Raw genomic sequence first — 16,057 nt, 5'->3', positions numbered from 1 at the left:
GCAGTTTTGCGCCGCTCCGCCACGCGCTGCACATCCCGCAAACTTTTGCTGGCGAGTGTACACATCAAACAGCAGAAACCGACCTGTCTGGTGTCTTCACTGGTTGAGCGGATTGGGTGGTGTGTCGCACAGGCAGTACGATGCCTACGACGCGGGACGGAAACAGGCAGCCCCATGTTTGTTCGCTATAATAAAGCTCGAGTCCTTCCAAGGTTCAGTAAGCGAAAGGGCTAGGAAGTATGCTCAATCGCGAATTACAAACAAACGTGATAGTTTCATGCACTCCGTCGACTGCGTCAAGCTTGGCAGGTCATCATAGAGTTAAAAAGCACTACGTTTTTTCTTTCTCGTCTGTTCTCATAGCTGGCCGTGGTCGTCGATTGAATTGCATTAAAACCTGCTATCCAGTACGTTACTTATTATTCTTTCCCATTTTGGTCCATGTTTAAATTGTTTTTGCGGCCAAAAACACTTACGTTTGACCGTCTGGAGTACCGCCCGTGAAGACCGCAAAGACGGTGACGTAGGAGCCGATTGGAAGCACGGAGTTGAAGAAGTAATATCGGTTCTGAGCAAAGAACAAGATCATTGTTCCTTTGTTAGAACAAACAAAAAAATGCGGTCGTATTCAGTTGCTCTACAACAACTTCTGCGAGAGTTAGTTTCAAGCAAGTTGTCGAAAAATGTAACACCTAGTCCTTACCCAATTCCTTGTCTTATATTAGCCCTCTATTTACTGATTCAGATTTATCTGTTTCCTTTGCAACGACATTCGTAATTTCTTTGGAGTCACTGCTATGCAGTCTTCTTGTTTGTACCTAACATTAGTTTTTGCAGTAACGCAAAGTGTGGGTGAAGCTGAGTGATGCAGTTGAGACGCCTCGATATTGGCTACTTCTATGCATGCTAATGAGGCTTGTTGCGAAACATTGCAAATACTTGCGCCTACCAATATCGGGCTTCCTAACCTGTTCCTAAGCGGAGATTGTTTGGTTTACGGCTGATGCAAACAGTTGGCACTCCTGCAGTCAAGACGTTGGATCACTTTGCTATATTGGGAAAACTAGCCATATAAATCTATCGAACTACTCAAACAATTCCCTTAACGTATATACATATTGTAACTGCAGCAAATTTCTAATTGTTACGGCAACGCATATTAACACAATATAAATATTTTCACAATCACGCATTAGGGACTTGAAAATTTCACAAGTGATGTGAATACCGCCACATAAACGCATCCGTCAAAATTCAGAAAATTTCAAAAACATTAACCTGCTAGACAATGATACTGCCATCACCAAAGCCACTTCGTTTTATTGAAAATACTTAAGGCGCAAGAAACGCGTACACGAGAAGAAAACGAACAAGACAGACGAGGCGCCACTTCCAACTGAAATTTATTATTATATAAAAACTGCATATATATATATTATTCGTAGACGATATCATCCACTGCTTCCGGCGCGGTGGCTTAGTGGCTAAGGCTTTGTGGTGCTGTGCCCAAGGACGCATCTTCGATTCCGGGCTACGGCGGCCGCTTTTTTGGTGGAGGTAAGAAGAGAAAATGCCCGTGTGTTCGAGATTTCGGCATCCGTTAAAGGTCCCCAGTGGTCAAAATTAATCCGGAGCCCTCTACTACGTTGCGCCTCATCGCCTGTGTCGCGGCTGCGCGTAAGCCTCATTATCATAAAATCATCCAAAGTGTTCCACTCCACTTCTTAGAAATGCAGCCTCTCTTGCTGAAAGGGCAGCAGATGGTACGCGGACGCTTTTTCGATTACAAGCGCTTCAATAATTTCCCTCTCAAGCCTATCACTGGCCCCGCGCTTACATCTGGTTTGCTGTAACCTCGGTACGCACTTACATTCTTTACAATGGTCGGACATGTGCCCGCCAGCTTTATTTTTCCCAGCCTATTTGGGTTAAGTTAAAATAGCGATCGGCATGCCCGATGTAAACTTTGGAGAAGTCATTGGGACCTCACACACATTTTTGTGCTCTCAGTGGATTGCGTGTCATGCTTCTTTGTTCATTGCGGGCCTTCGTCCTTGACATCAACGGGCAAATCTTCGACAACTTGCCAGGTGCGTTAAAACGATATTCACATCATACCTCTGCGCTACTTTTTCATGCCATGTGACATGCGGCGCAATTGGAGAATGACGTGAACGTTCTACTAGTCTATCTTTAGTTGCTCAAACTCTTTTTTTCCTTTGTGCTTCACTTCCTGCTAAAGCGGCTCAGAAAGACCAGACAGAAAGAAAGATGGAAGCCGAGTTTCTTCGAAGCTCAAAGCTCAATTTACTTCGTGAATACAGGACCTGTTTACGCAGCCATTGGGCCACTCTTGGCTTCAGCTTCTTTTATGCATTTTAAGAAGGAATGCGCCCTACGGCGCACTACTCCTGCCGAGTTCATTCAAAATAAGCGGAATATCTGCGCATACATCCTCTTACGACGTCGGTGTGCCTTGAAAAAGGTGCCGTATGTCTGGAATTCTTTCATCGATACTTAAACACTCGTGCCAAAGTGTGGACGACCCCGGTGAATAACACATGGCTAAGAAGGATTACGGCGGCAAGACGGGGTTTTGAATTGGTGTTTACATAGAGATAACCCACTAGTTGGAAGAAATTGAATGGAATTAACCTCCCAACAAGCAGACGATTTGGCATATATTGTCGATTCTTTGCACACTTGTGTGCTGCTTGGCTGTTCTTAATAATTAAAACCATGCTTTCAGATCTAACTATCGGCCCAAAGGGCGTAAATTTTGGCATCCAAAAACGCAGATCACAAGAGATAAAGCGACCGCTTTCAGACGACTTAAAACCAACACCTATCCCTACCACCCTTTCTTTCATACCAAAACTACGACGGAGTATCAAGCCGCAAGTAACTACTGTCAATCACTCGGCGCCTCATAGCATCACGTACGAAAGGGATAGCGAACACGACGTCTACAACTCATAACCAATACCTCCACTGAAGAGTGGACGATGCGGTTGGCCAACAAGGACTCTATGGTCCAGCTTGACGTAGTGAACAGGGCCCGCGCAGCCAGCAACAAACAACCCGTGGATCCCCGACAGAGGACCCTTTTACTGGCGGTGCGCTAATAGACGCGCTAGATGCTTTTTAAAGATTTAATTAATTAATTCATTCAAACAGACCGTGTCGCATGTAAATAAGAAATAAATAAAAAATCCCCTACATTAACCAAGTGCCCTCACCCGCTCGAATAATATCGCCATCGCCACATGTAAAGACAATAGAGCTTCCCGCCGTGAATTCGGTAAGCAAGGGGTTGTTTGCGTACTTTAGCACCGTTTTGCATGTAATCGCTCTCAGGAGAATATAAAATTTCCGCAACCTCAAAGGCATTTAAACACACCTAATTTCGTGTCAACCTAGTGCATGCCGCCATATACCAAGGGACATGCCGTTCCAACTGTACAACCCGGTGTATGGCTGTATGAATCACTGCTAAGCTTGGATAAAGAACATACTCGGCCACACCCACTTTCTGAGTACCGCGGTTCGCGCAGTAGAATCACTGCTAAGCTTGAAAAAAAGAACATATTCGGCCACACCCACTTTCTGCGTACCGCAGTTTGCGCAGTAGGCCGCTTGAACTGGTGCGAGAAAATGGGCACAGTAGGTCTATTTATCTATTTAGTCACGTTACCTTGTAACGCCAAATCGTAGAAGGGAAGACGATGACTATGTCAAGCTTTGAACTGCACGGGGAATAAATTGCAGCCGAGATTATGCCGACGAACGAGGCCTTCGCGAGAAGCGCATTCATCATTACATCGCCCACTTGGTGCTTCAACTGGCTCGCAGAGTACTCCTAATTCAAGGTCTGTTCTTGACTTCGTCTATAGATCAGGGCCTTCAGGGAAGTCCTGGTTTATTCTTAGGTGCGCATTTGCCTGGATGTCGAGCAGTGTACGGGAAAACCTTCACACTGAGTGGACGACGCTGTCCATGAAAAGCATACATGACGTTGTTCACACGGGAGGTGCTGTCAATGTAGACGGTGACGTGTGTATATTCCCAAAAATGCTTCAGCCTGCCCTCTCTTTCAGCTTCTGGAGCCTACTCGAAGACCATAGGTGATACTGCGGTAGTTGAAGTTTTAAAAGCGCAGCCAATGAACAGTCGTCAGCACCCCGTGAATAAGGTATGACGGTTTTTGTCTGTAAATTACCTGATGGTATCTTCAACGACGAGCAGGTGGGAGTGTACAAAAAAGTGGCTTGCGCTTTGATGAATGCAACGAAACACTAATTTCAGTTAGGACGCGGGTTCGATTCCCGGCGCCGGTGGCCGCTTACCTGCTAGAGGCGAAAAGCAAAAACACCCGTTTGTACGACATTTCGACACGCTTTAAAAATCCCCAGGTGGTCAAAATTAATCCGGAGCCCGCCACTACGACACGTTTCATCGCCTACGTTGCGTCGGCACGTTAAACCTTGCAATCAATATATCAACTAAAATCAAGTAATTTGATTTAGTAGATGGTGCATAAATTGTCAACCTTCCGGCTTCCTTTGAGTTCCGAAACATTGAGATTTGCGAAATTTCACGCACTTTAGGCGTGAGGCCGAATTCGCGCTCCTACGTTTGCCCCTTGGTTTGTTCGACTGCCGTTTATGTTTCGTATTGTACCCCGTCGGTTAGAAGTTTAGGGGTCCTTCGATTCCAGTGTTTTAATTTTACAACCACATCAGTAAATCGCCTCTTTTTGGGCGATAGATGTGTGAAAAGATAGGGTAGAACACTTTTGGGGATAGAGGCAGTGGATACGCCAGGTTGAACGAGCAATATGCAGGAGACATCGTCCCGGTCCACGCATGCTCAAAAAAGACGCCAATCACTTTCTTTATCTTCGCCGTAATCGTGTAGATGGAGATGTGTTGCGCCTATGAGCTCAGCGTTCCTTGTTAGGTGGCCACAGTAAATGAGAACAGGTGGTTGTGTGGTGACAGGAATCGGATTAAAAGAAGCTTCGGAATTATTGACATCGTCGGGTTTGAAATATTATTGCGCTGCTTTCGGATAACCATGATTTCATCCTTTATCTGATGTGTGTTGAGATAAGCACAGAAGAGCACTGGGGTGAACGCAGGTCTGCGTGAGAGCGCCTGAAAAAAAAAGTGCTGCCCTAAAGATATAGCTAGATCCACAGAGATGCGGCCAGAAAGGGAGGCAGGGGACTGAAAATGGGAGCGTTTCAAATGATCGCGCTTGAAAATTCTCGGCAACTACACCATGCCCAGGAGTCGAAAGGTCGTCAGTAAGGGACGCCAAACCCTTTGCAAAAAAGTAGCTCCATAAAGGTCAGAGGTATTCCCCACAGATGGCTTGCGCATGAAATAAAGCAGGACTTTGACCATCAATTTTTTAAGGCACCTAGGTAATATTTATAGAAAAAATGCTTCACTTACCAGTCCTCCGGATGGTAAACTTCCGCCAACTTCATCGCATAAATGAATCGAAACAATAAAGTTTTTCCCACTATAAATTTTCGTAGGCCACGTGGCAGCTGTTAGAAAAGAGCAGTAAGGGTACTTTGCGATAATGAATGAAGCATTCTTAAACCATAAGCATCTCTTCACGGAAGGAACCAATATTGCACGGGCTCACACCAGTACTGCTATTATCACCTTCACACTCTCCAGGAGGCAACAGCCTTCCCCCAGGATCGGGAACCGCGAATGAAAAGTATGTGCAGGAATATAGGACAGACATTTAAAGGCTGTCATTATATCTGCTCACAAAAACTAGGATGCCTGCTTCTGTACATATTGGAAGGGCGACACGTGGACACAAACACACGAATGTTACAGCTTACTGAAAATCAGACCACTCTTCTTTGTACAACATTCCAACTTGAATTAAAGACGGCCACATGTTACCCTGTTGTAGAGAACGCTGCTGCGATGCTCCATTCCTGGTGCGCACCTTTCCACATGCACTTCTTCACTAAACACTCCGAACATCAAAACTGTTTATTATTGAGAAACGACGTTTGGCGTGAACGTTTATTCGACCAGTCGGGCGAAGGAACAACCCAAGCGATTATACAGATTATGTTGAAGTGATGATGATGGCTGAGCCATTGAGGCTAGCACTTATGATAGTGTGATAATCATAATGAATCCCCAGAAACACAATCAAGAGTACTGGGCGTGTTGTTCAACGGGCTAACATTATTGCCAAACTAATCGTTCTAGCCCAGTACTTCACCTGCGTACACGCTGCCCCCAAATTAGCTACAACAAAAGCATGCCAGCGTGGGCAACAATTATGCAAGAGACTGATGTTAAGAGGCAGCATCATTACATTAATTTGATAGCAATAGTTTCTGCGCGATTATTTACGACGAGAGCACGGTGTACCGTACTAGAAACCCGCGCATCACTCTGGTAGATGTACCTGCAGTCATGGTGTCACACAGGTATCTGCTTGCGGACTACGCTAAAATTTTATTGGATGCGTTAAGAACCGATTAGGGCTTTTTGTGATTCACCTTAATGCAAGATTACCAGTATAAGAAAAATTATCTTTATACGCTACATTTGTTGGCCTTGTTAAACATGCATTCAGGAAATATACTTTTCAATTTTAGCCGTGGAAGTAATTGCGTGCTCATTAAGTTTACGTAGAGGCAATTGCGGTACCATGGAAGTAAATGCATGTTCATTGTGTAAATATATAAGCCTTTCCTTCGTTCGTTTTTTTACACAAAATCTCATCAAAGAACAAACAACAAATTTTTTTGGCAGCATATACAAAGTAGAGATGTCAGGAAACCGGAAGAATCAGCTGTCTCAAAGGGCATCTGGAGAGAGCGGCGGGCCCCCGTGCGGCAAACACAGAAGCTAACTGGAAGAATAACGAAAATGGTTTTGCTTGCATGTAGCTGTTAGTTTAAGGCAAAATGCACAAAATTCAGCTGGAAATGCCGTACAATTTTAAAAACCACCTGCTGTAACTTGGAGTTCCAGCTGAAATTCAACCGAACCTTAAAATGCCGGCTAAAATTGCCATTATAAACTCCACGTTCCAAGTTCCAAATGCAAAACCCCTTTTTTTCTGACAAAAATGGACCTCATTTGACGCGACAACCCAGGTATTCTGCAAGACGTAGAGCTATTGGGCAGGATTTGCAGCAGCGATCATAGGATGGTTCGGTGCCAAGTAATTCTAAATATCAAAAGAGAAAAAAGAACGACACTTGTGAAAGAAAGCAACCTAGCATAAAGTCAGCCAGAGCCAAGGCGCAGTAATTAAAAGGAACGCTTCAAAACAAATTCGTGCTTTCAAATGCAGTGAGAGAAGATAGTGAAGATAGGGTAAATTATCATAAATGATAGGGTAAATGATCGATTTAGTATTAGTTGGATGAAACGGCATGTAGAAAACAAACTGTAAAACAAACTATGGAAATGATGGGACGTATTACGAAACGTAGGAATATGCAAGTCGCGAGCATGAAAAATCAACCAAATAAGTAGGGCTGTCGAAATGAATTACTAGAAGTAAAACGAACGTAAATCGTGTGTTGCAACATGGCAGTGATCGAGTAAATGCCGGAATGGGGGGGAGGCGAAGTTTAGAAGCAACGAAGAGGAAAATAGCCATCGGCAAGGACAGGTTATACGCACTCAGAGAGGAGGAGGGTAACATTACGCACACCACGGCGACGATAATCAAAGAAGCCGAGTGATTCTACACCAGGCTATATGCTAGCGGAGTTAACCTTGGGTCAACTGCTGAGCGCACAAACCTAGCGGACGACGTCCTAGTAGTAACTGAAGAAGAAGTAGAAAGGGCTCCCAATTGCACGAATACAGGAAAACCTGGAGAGGATTATGGCATAACCGTGGATCCTTTAAAGGAGGGCGGACATATTATACTGCGAACGTTTGTTGCATTTTCTTAAGAATGCACAAGTACTGTAAAAAAGAATGCTTAGCCTGGAAAAACGCCAACATAATTCTGATTCACATTACTGCATTTATAGCGCCAACAAGAAACCAGGACGAAGGTGAGAGCGACATACGCAGGCGCTGACGTAAAACTGATGTTTATTGCTGCGACGCCTGGCATATAAGTAAAGTAGGAATCAAGGCAATCAACACATAGTAACACCAATAAATCGACTCATAATCAATGAAAACAACTTAACAAACTGTCCCAACCTTACTACCACCACGTGTTTACACACTGTCCAGGTAGGTTAATTTCATTTGCTGGTAGCGTGGCAGAAGACGCGCTTACACACTTTTGTTTTTCGCTATTTCATGGACCTTAATAATTTCCGTTGGCAGTTCGTCCTTATTTTTATACAATATCGTGGTACTATTGACGATATGCTCCCATCCACCACAGAGAGAGAGAGAGAGAGAGAGAGAGAGAGAGAGAGAGAGAGAGAGAGAGAGAGAGAGAGAGAGAGAGAGAGAGAGAGAGAGCTCTTTATTAGAGGAACGCAGAGAGGTTTGCCGGCATGTTCCCGCCTACATGCTACTCTGCGGGGATCGGAAGAAGGGAGTAAAAGCCCTAAGAGACGTAGGGCAGAGGAAAGGGGGAAAAAGAACAGGTTAAAAGAAAAAAGTTAACACGAAGCTTTGCGTGGTGAGGTAAAAGTCAACACGATCTCACAGGTAAAGTTTTAAATTGTCTCTGCGACGCCGATTCCATGTAAATAGTCAAATTAGGCCACCAACACTTTTCTCTGGGACGATAGAGAGGGCCAGGGTCTAAGGAGACCTTCCAAAGATATAGATGCGTTGTTGAGGCACTCAACCTTTTCTGCGAGGTGATTTCTTTCTTGCCTACAACTCACGCTTGCCCACATCAATGCCTGATATTCACATATGGCTCACATTTTTACTGACGGCTCAACTACGCCTCACGGTAGTTCTTCCGGCGTCTTCATTTCGTCGACCGGCAAAGGCTTGTCCTACCGCCTGGAACGAACAACCTCATCCACGTCTGCCGAGCTCCACACACTTAAACAAGCACTGTGTTACATTCTCCGTCAGCCACCAGCAGAATGGACTATATTCACGGACCCGAAGGCGGCGTTGCATACCTTACGGCGTGCCAGCTGATTTAGCCTTCACGAGCATGCATCTCGTGACATCACGTACCTGCACCATCTCGCCTATGTGGCCGGTCACCGAGTGACCCTACAATGGATGCCTGCTGTTGCGGATCGCGTAGTGTGACCGGTGATGGTGTTCGTTGATGAGGAGCTGGGGCAAACATTGGGGCCGCGTAGGGCGAAGCAAGAAACTTTATATACAGATATTTACATGGCGTTTGACTGAGAGAACAGGGCTCTGTGCTCCTGTGCGCACGAGATTAAATAACCAGGTTGGGTCCGCCCCCTTTTCCCCTTTTTCTCGGCTGACGTCAGGACGCACCAATCCGGGGCACTGAAACGGATGCCCACACTCTCACAAAGAGTAGGCACTTTCCCTCTCACAGGTCAGTCGGTTGGCTTCGATGGTGCAACCTTCCTTTAACAGCGCCGTCTCGGATCCACTACAAATCGACCGCACGATGCTCGGCTCGCAGCAGAAGATTGCCGCCGGAGGAGCAACGCAGCACGCCATTGTTCGTCCCTCCCTGCACCATTATCGCGCATTGTGACTTGCCTTGCCGGCGAGCGCTTGGGTTCCCGTGAAGCCGCGGAAAGAGGCTTGTGTCCAGTAACAGAATTAGTCGCCCCGCGTCCTTGCGCACAAAGCCTGGTCGCTCCTCGTCGATGAGGGGGGGCGGGGGAAGGAACCAGCGAAAAAAAGACGACGGGAGGGTGGGGTGATTGAACCCAATAATATTGCAGACGGCCGTGGCAATTGCCAATACGTCGATCGTAACAGCATCTCCGGCCGGCGAGAAGCTCCCGACGGCACTGGTTTCCAGCACGCGTAGGAGGGAGTCTTGTCCCAGGTAGAGACTTCGGGCCGGCACACAAACACCTCAATCAGTCCTACCAGAGGGTAACTCGTTGTTTTAACACGACGAAGTGGTCAGAATCACGCCGAGACACTTGCGGGAACATTCCTGGCTTTCCATGTCGTGGAGGGCTTCAGGGCTCTCTCACGTGCCCTCGCAGGTCTCGAGAAACACAAAAAACACAGCTACAAAGCAAGCGGGTGTAAGGACAATCCCCTGAAAGACCACCAGGCTTCCTCTAAACTCAAACAAACATACTGACTAAAACCCATCTAAAGTGGCAACACTCAACACGAGAATATGAACTGAATAAAAATAAATCTGGTATTCAAAACGCATCAACAAAGGAGCTCACAATGACAGCAACCGCAGAACTCAATATTGGTAATAAAAACATTGTCCAGGAAAAAAAAATCAAACCATATTCCTTGAGGCCATCTCTACACTAATGGCAGGGGCTTAGGCCGTCAGCGTTGCCATTGAGCTTCACCTTCATGTAACGGACATCAAATGAGTACTGCTGCAAAGCGAGGCTCCAGCGCAGGAGGCGCCCGTTCTTAGCGGACATTGTCTGCAACCACGTGAGGGGACAGCGGTCAGTTTCAATAACAAAATGTGAGCCGGCGATGTAGCAAGCTAGCTTTTGAACTGCCCACACGAGGTACGCGCATTCCTTTTCGGAGGCGCTGCATGCTTCCTCGCACACTGACAGCTTCCGACTGGCGTAAAGCACGGGGTTCTCGTCACCCGTCTCCCCTTTTTGCCACAATAACAGCCCCATGCCTCGATCACTAGCGTCGCACTTAATGATAAAAGGTTTGTTGCAACCAGGGGCTGCAAGCACCGGCTGGCTCGTGAGCGCTCTTTTCAAATCATTGAAAGCCTGCTCCATCTTCTCATCCCATTTTATAGTAAGGGGCTCAGTTTTCCGAAGGGCGTCAGTGAGTGGGCTGGCTAACTCAGAATATCTGTGAATGTATCGCTGGTAGTAGCCCGCTACGCCCAAAAAGGAGCGGATGTTGGTCTTAGTACGGGGCTGCGGAAAATCGCGAATCGCAGGTACCTTGACCTCGGAAGGCCGTCGGTGCCCCTGACCAATCACGTGGCCTAGGTAGGTCACCTCTGCCTGGACTAATGGCCCTTCGAAGCCTTTACCGTGAGGCCTGCTTCCCTCAGCCTATCTAAGACGGCGCGAAGATGTTCTACGTGTTCAGTCCACGACCGAGAGAATATCGCTACATCGTGTAGATAGGGTAGCGCAAAGCTCTTCATTCCCTTAAGCACCTTGTCCATGAGGCCAGAAAAACAATAGGGTGCATACTTCAACCCGAAGCTCAAGACTTTCGGTGGGAACGTTCCAAGAGGAGATATGAAAGCAGCATACCTGCTAGCCTGCTTTGTCAAAGGCACCTGCCAATAGCCCCTAACTAAGCCTAAGGTTGAAATGAACCGGGCCCCGCTCACCCTATCTATCCGTTCCTCAATGTGAGGTATCGGGTACGTTTGATCCCTGATGATTAGGTTGAGTTTCCGGTAGTCTATGCAAGGTCGGGGGTCCTTGCCGGGAACTTCCACAAAGATCAACGAAGAAGTGTAATCACTCTCGCATGCCTCGATTACGTCAAGCTCAAGCATGCGCTTTATTTCTGCTTCCATGATACTCTGCTGACGCGGCGACACACGGTAAGGCCTAAAGCGAACGGGTTGCGCCGAGGTCAGCTCTATATCGTGAACCAAGAATGAGGTTCTACCGGGTTTGTCGGAAAACCGGTCCTCAAATTCCTGAAGACGTTGTCTCAAGTCACACTTCTGGTTAGGCTCTAGGTCTGCCTTTCGACCATTTCTTCGATGACCCGGGAGGGGTCCTCTTCGCTCGACACGGGCCCTAGTTCGGGAAAATCGAGGGGCATTTTTTCCGGGAAGTTAAGAGCCATGCTTACGATTACTTCCCGCTGCCTATATGGCTTCAGCAAATTGCTGTGGTACACATGCTGCTGTTTCCGCTTGCCTGGAATTCTCACGACATAATTTGTGTCCGACAGCTTTTGAATGACTTGTGCGGGGCCTTCCCATTGGAGTTCGAGTTTACTGTTCTGGCCCGGCTTTAGCAGCATCACTTTATCCCCAACTTCAAACCTGCGAGCCTGGCATTGCGATAGTAATACCGTTTAGCCGTTTGCTGGGCCTCAGCCATTGCGCCCTCGGCCAACTTATGAGAATGGTGTAACCGATCAAGCAAGGCAAGAACGTACTCGACCACCGTGGAGTCCTCTCCGCGGCCTTCCCACGAGTCGCGTAGAATGCGAAGCGGTGATCGCAGACCGGCCGTAAACTAGCTTGGCGGGCGCGAATCCCGTCGCCTCGTGAGGCACTGTCCTTCGTGCGAACATTGTTGCCGGCAAGCACCTATCCCAGTCGGTCTTTCTTTCCCAACATAACGCCCGTAGGAGGCGCTTCATCACGGAATGAAGTTTCTCCACAGAATTGGATTGTGGGTGGTACACTGAACTGTGAAGCAATCTGATCCCACATTTCTCTAGAAAGGTGGTGGTTAGTGCGCTGGTAAACACTCTACCTTGGTCGCACTGTATTTCGGCGGGAAACCCCACTCGCGTGAAGATGGCCAGCAACGCGTTTACAATTTCCACCGAGCTCAGCTCTTTGAACGGAACTGCCTCAGGGAACTTCGTGGCGGGGCAAAGGACGGTGAGGATGTGGCGATGGCCGGAATCAGTTGCCGGAAGAGGGCCTACCGTGTCAGTAACGAGGCGTCTAAATGGGTCGGAGATTATGGGCACCAGTTTCACAGGAGCCCGTGCCTTATCGCCTGGCTTACCCAGCCGTTGGCACGTGTCACACGTTCGAACAAACTCCTCAGCATCGCGGAAGCACCCTGGCCAGTAGTATTCCTGTAGTGGCCGGTCCTTATTTTTTTTACACCTAAGTGCCCGGACCACGCGCTGCCGTGAACCAGGTGCAAGAGGTTCTAGAGATAAGCCTCTGGCACAACCAATTGATCAAACTGCACTTCTTTCCTATCCCGGTACCTACGGTACAGTATACCACCCCTTTCCTGATAAAGAACATTTTTCTTTGCAACTCCTTCGCTTCCGCCCAACTTAATGTCCTGAAGTGTAGCATTACGTTTTTTTTTCAGCTATCAGGGCAGCTCTGTTTACTCCTAACAAATCTTGCAGACTCTCGGAAGTGGCTGGGACAAAACCTCACCTAAGAAGTCGGAAAATTCATCCTCGTCTCCAGGTTGTTCTTTGAGTTTAGAGCCTTGCGATGTCACCTCAACTATTGTGGCCGGCAGCCGCGCGTTTACGCTTGGAGTGCTGCTCTCACCCATGCGTTGACTGCTGGGTGCCACCTCGTTTGAACTGGGCGCTATCGCCGCCAACTCCCGAGCTTTTGAGCGGGTCAGCGCTTGGATGACTACCCCAAAGTTCAAACCCTTTTGACGCAACAATTCATCAGACCGGTTTGAAAACAGGTAGGGATATTCGGGCGGCAAACTAGGCGACACCGCGGCCTCGGTGTCAAGTATCGCGAAGGGGCCCTCGATACTAATTCGCGCGATCGGAAGACACACACTGTTTGCCTCAACCGCCGGCTTGATCCAGGCGCACTCGCCTGAGAACTGCTCTGGGGTTACGTAAGATGGATGTACTACATCCATCGTCGCCGCGGAATCTCAGAGTACCCGGCAGCATTTGCCGTTCACCGTCATCTCCCGAATGTACGGTTCCAGCAGCTTCATATTCACATCGCCTTCACCTGCCGACAGAAAAGCCACACTGGGATGCCTACACTCTGCGGCCACGTGGCCCGGCTGGTGACAGTTGAAGCAAGTCAGTGGGTGTCTCTTTTCGAAAACCTTTTTCTGATGATGCTTTGCCTGGTCCTCTTTTGTCTCTGCTTTCTCACCGTCACGGTGCTTCAAATCTTTCTCTCTAGCGCCCTCGGCATCTCGGGAGACGCTGCCTTTTTGCCATTTAGGTTTGACTTCCCGCATCGGACCCTCCCTCATTTCACTAGCATGACGCGACAAGAACTCGTCAGTGAGCTCGGCGGCTCGTGTCACCGTTGTGACATCTGATTTGTTCATTACCCAGCTACGCATGCTTGCGGGGAGCCGGCGGTAGAACTGTTCCAAACCTAGGCGTTGCACCACTTTATCGTGGTCGCCAAACGCGCCCTCCTCCTTAGACCACTCCTGGAAATTCGCCATCAATTTATACGCGAACTCCAAGTATGACTCATTTCTCCCTCTTTCACCTTCCCGAAACCGCTGCCTGTAGGCCTCCGCTGACAACCTGTAGTTCTTTAGAAGACACGCTTTCACTTTGCTGTAATCTTCTGCCTCTTGTCTAGTCAAGCGGGCTACCTCATCGGCGGCTTCACACGGTAACAAAGTCAGTAGGCGTTGCGGTCAAGTGTCTCTAGGGAAATAGACTTTCTCGCATGTGCGTTCGAAATTTACCAAAAAAACCATGTCCTCTCCAACCTTAAACAGTTGCATGAGGCCCTTCATTTTGAACTACAGCTTTATTCCTCCTCCACTAGAGGCCTCGCCAACACCACTACCACCTCGGGCTTTCAGTATTTCAAGTTCGAGCCGCTTCATCTCTAGCTCATCTGCACGACGCTGTGCTTCCGCTTCCTTTCTCTCTAGCTCATTTGCACGACGTTGTGCTTCCGCTTCCGCTTTCTTTCTCTCTAGCCCCTGTGCTTTCTTTTTCTCATCTTGCTCCCGTTCTTTCATCAGCTCCAGGCACTCTGAGAGCTCAACGTCGTATGCCCCCACTGCTTCAATAGCCTCGATGATTTCTGGCCTTCTTTTCTCTTCGCCCGAGCTTAACCCCAACATTTGTGCCAACTCCAGGAGTTGCGGCTTTTGTAGCGACTTCAGGTTCATGTCTGTATCGAGTGCTGCCAACTGTTACTACACAAAATCCTTTACCCCGACGCACCAAAGAAACCTCGCGTCAAAAGAGCAATGCACAGAGAAAATCCTTTACCCTGACGCTCCAAAGAAACCTCGCGTCAAAAGAGTAATACACTTTACCTCACTCGCTACACTTTGTAAGCAGAGCCTGGTAATCCCTAAAACAGAATGGCGTCGCACTCACCAAACTTTGCTGTCATGCCTCCGTGAAGTCGGTTCCGATGCTCTGGAGTCGACCCATGCCTCATGGAGACGATCCCGTCCGCAGTGGAGATGATCTCGCCGTGGAGGAGACGATCCCACTTGCTGCCATCCAGTGTTGCGGATCAGGTAGCGTGACCGGTGATAGCGTTCGTTGATCCAGAGTTGGGGCAAACATTGTGGCCGCGTAGGGCGAAGAAAGAAACTTTGTATACAGATATTTACATGGCTTTTGACTGAGTGAACAGGGTTCTGCGCTCCTGCGCGCACGAGATTAAATAACCATGCTGGGTCCACCCCCTTTTCCCCCTTTTCCCGGCTGACGTCAGGACGCACCAATCCGGGGCACTGAAATGGATGCCCACACTCTCACAAAGAGAAGGCACTTTCCCTCTCACAGGTCAGTCGGTTGGCTTTGATGGTGCAGCATTCCTTGAACAGCGCCGTCTCGGATCCACTACAGAGCGGCCCCACGATGCTCGGCTCGCAGCAGAAGATTGCCGACGAGGAGCAACGCAGCACGCCATTGTTCGTCCCTCCCTGCACCATTGTCGCGCATTGTGACTTGCGTTGCCGGCGGGCGCTTGGGTTCCCGTGAAGCCGCGGAAAGCGGCTTGTGTCCAGTAGCAGAAATATTCACCCCGCGTCCTTGCGCACAAAGCCTGGTCGCTCCCCGTCGATGAGGGGGGGGGGGGAAGGAACTGGCGAAAAGCAAAGGACGGGAGGGTTGGGTGATTAAACCCGATAATATGGCAGACGGTCGTTGCAATTGCCAATACGCCCATCGTAACACTGCACATTGCGGCATTCTCGGCAACGAGAAAGTGGATGAGGCAGCTCGCAGAGGCGAAATGTAAGAAAGATTGTTTTCATAAAACACGAGGCCGCAGCGCTAGCGAAAAAGCTTGCCTTAGAGGAGCGAAA

Source organism: Haemaphysalis longicornis, unplaced genomic scaffold, assembly GCF_048455015.1.
Source record: "Haemaphysalis longicornis isolate Haplotype H1 unplaced genomic scaffold, Haemaphysalis longicornis Haplotype H1 scaffold_29, whole genome shotgun sequence".
Classification (NCBI taxonomy): domain Eukaryota; kingdom Metazoa; phylum Arthropoda; class Arachnida; order Ixodida; family Ixodidae; genus Haemaphysalis; species Haemaphysalis longicornis.
This window is presented reverse-complemented; position numbering follows the sequence as displayed.